The sequence below is a fragment of the Dermacentor variabilis genome, chromosome 2, assembly GCF_050947875.1.
Source record: "Dermacentor variabilis isolate Ectoservices chromosome 2, ASM5094787v1, whole genome shotgun sequence".
Lineage (NCBI taxonomy): Eukaryota > Metazoa > Arthropoda > Arachnida > Ixodida > Ixodidae > Dermacentor > Dermacentor variabilis.
The window spans coordinates 239,758,739-239,762,051 of NC_134569.1; positions in this window are offsets into that span (position 1 = coordinate 239,758,739).

Below are 3,313 nucleotides of genomic sequence, written 5' to 3' on the forward strand. Positions count from 1 at the left end.
ATGCAGACGCGCAGGCGGTCGCTGCGAATCTGCGCGATCGCTGCATTGAGGCTTCGTTCTATTATGCTCCATTTAGTTATACAAACACTATAAGAACATATTTCACATAGTTTGCTGTCAGCGTCTACCTACCTTTCACGCAAGAAGCCGGTTCGGGAGACTCCATCGCGGCGACCGCGCGCAGTGGCGTTCACTGTACGTATTCGGTATGGAGATAGCGTCTGTAAACGATTGTGTGCTTTCAGTTTGCCCAAGATCATTGTTTAGACAGTAAGAAAATTCTCTCGTTTCGAAAGTACTTCTAGAAATGTCCGGGAGAGCTCGCGCGTGGTGTTTTCAGTGAGCGCTGACAGCAAAATCTATGAGGAGCGCGCCGCATGATCCCTCATACTACGCCAGCGAGGCGCTTCCGATAGATGGCGACTCCGTAACTCCTCGCCGCCAATAGGAGGTGAAACTCCCGTCAGCGCGAGCGAGCGCTGGCGACCACCAGATAGTCACAATTGTTGCATGCGCCGACGCTACCCTATACAGTGGCGGCACCATGCAGCGCGTCGTAGAAGTCGCAGCGGAAAAAAGAAAGCAGCGCCCGACAGGCGGCTCGGCCGGCTCCGGCAGCTCCGGCGCTCGCTCCGGCGGCGCCCGCTCAAAGCAGACGACAAGCAGACGACACGGGTGTTTGCTTCAGCGGGCTCACCAAAGCAGCGCCCGACAGGCGGCTCGGCCGGCTCCGGCAGCTCCGGCGCTCGCTCCGGCGGCGCCCGCTCAAAGCAGACGACAAGCAGACGACACGGGTGTTTGCTTCAGCGGGCTCACCGTAACGTTGTATTTGTACGCCCTTAAGTCAAACAACAACAGTTTTTGACGGTGTCGGTTCGAGGGCCGCAATACTAACAACGCTGCTACGCGCAGTGCGACCTCCTTCAGAATTTGCTGGACTAAGATGGGACGCAGGTGTTTTGTTGAAATATGCAAAAGCAGTTACAAGTGTTGCAGGGAGAAGGTGAGCTTCTTCAAGGTACCGAATGATCCTGCGCGTCTGCAAGCATGGGCTGCGGCAGTTCCTGGGGGCGGCCGTCAGCTCACGTCGATACATTACGTCTGCGAGAAGCATTTCACGAGCAATATGATGAGACGTGATAAGTACTACGGTGAGCTTGGAGGCGAGGTAATTCTTGACCACCCGAAGAAACTTGGACTGCGTCCAGAGGCTGTTCCCTGCATCTTTCTTCCGTCTTCGGCAACATTGAGATCTTCGAAAAGGAAGCGGACTCCCCGGAAGTGTCATGTCATGCCACCAAAGCACCAAAAATGAGTGTATGCGACAAGCCGGGAACATCAACGGCGGGGAACGTCAGCGATGTTGACACAGCGGGTGAGGCCCAGGGGCATGACGAACATCAGCTTTCTTTGCATTCACGCGACGACCTTCTTCCATGTACCAGTACCAGCAGCTCCGACATGTGCGCCCCAGAAAAGCAGGGCAAAGCTACCACCATTCCTGCGACTGACGTGCAGTCATGCGGTTCCTCGTCTGAACAATGCTTGCTTCACAAACTCATGAAAGAGAAGCCTCTCAGGTTGCCGAGCCCAGCATAGAATCGCCATGAAATAAGTATGGAAGGTGTCGAAAGTATTTGTTTCGCGGAACTCAGGAAAGCTTCAGCAACTTCACCACCTACTATGATCAAGAGTTTAGAGCTAACAATGTGTGGAGAGGGGCTGAAGGTAAGCCAATATGTTTTCGAGCGCGAAGTGAGCAGTAAGGTGTTCAAAGTTCCTAGCCTCCACGACGCCCCAGACATCACTGAATTGCTTGCCACGTTTCATAAAAGCGTTGTCTGCGACGGGGGTCCTGCAAAGAGCAAGTTTCTTGGTATCCAATTAGAATGCGCCACAGTTGACAAGCTCGGATTGTGGAGGCATAAAAATTGTTTCCTGCTTCTTGATGCGTCTGAAACGCAATGCGGATCGTGCAAATCCTTAGACAACATGCTGCGTGTTCACAAAGCGCGGGAAGAAAAAGGAGCGAAAGGGATACGCATACGACTTCCGGTGACTCCTTCGAAGAGACCAAAGTTGGAAGCATTGCGAAGGCAGCGTATTGCCTCCTACCGCTCAAAGTTAAGGCTTTTGAAAAGACAGAAGGAACTCATCCATGAACTACTCAAGTACAAAGAGCAAGTTCAAGACCTAAAAGACAACGAAGTGGAAGATCTGGCAAAGAAAGCGGGGCTCCCAGAAACGCACCGTATGTTGTTGACGGAGTGCATAGCTGCTGCGAAAGCTACATCAAAACAGGGAAGGCATTACACGAACAACTGGCTGCTACTGTGCCTACTGCTGCACATTCGTTCGCCATCAAGCTACAGGTTTCTTCGAGAAAGCGACATATTGCCTTTGCCGTGTGCTAGAACCGTGAGGAAATACGTTGCTACCGTAGGGCTGAAATGTGGTTTCGACTTGGATTTCTTCGCAGCACTGAAACAGAAATTAGAAGTGAAATCTAACTTCCAAAGGCATGGCATGCTGCTCTTCGACGAGGTGCGGGTGAGGGAAAGAAAATGTGTACACTCGAAAACGCTGACCTACATCGGCCTCGTTGACTACGGTGAGGGTAGAGGGGAAACGTCTGCGCTGGCCAACCCCGGACTTGTGTTTATGTTTTGTCCTTTCGGAGAAAATTATGCACAACCTATCGGGGTGTTTGCATCAAGGGGAGCGACAAAGGGAACTGTTCTGAGCCAGTTGGTGCTGCAAGCGATAGTGATGTTGGAAAACGCAGGCGCAATTGTTGACGGCATCGTATGTGATGGCGCCAGTACCAACAGGAAAATGTGGACTCAGCTTGGTGTCATTAGAAAACTGGACACAGCCAAGCACTTCTTTGAGCACCCAATATATGAAGACAGAAAGGTGTACGTATTTTCCGACGTACCACATCTCTTTAAGTGCATTAGAAATAGACTATTAAAACAGTGTTTGCTCAAAGTAAAAGGAGAGTGGGTGAAATGGTGGTTCTATGTAGCTGTCCACAAAGAATATCTGAAGAATGCCGGTGGCTTGAAGGTATGCCCCAAGATAACAAGCCGCGTCGTACAACCCTCAAACATGGACCTCATGCGTGTCAAACTCGCAACGCAGGTCTTCAGCCGATCCATGGCTTCAGCCATCAAGTACTACAGCGAGCGGAACGCGTTCAACGCACTGGAGGCGGCGGGTACTGTGGATATTACAGAACGTGTCAATGACCTATTTGACGCAATGAACAGGCGACACCCCGGAGACGCCGAGCGAAAAGAAGGCGAAGACA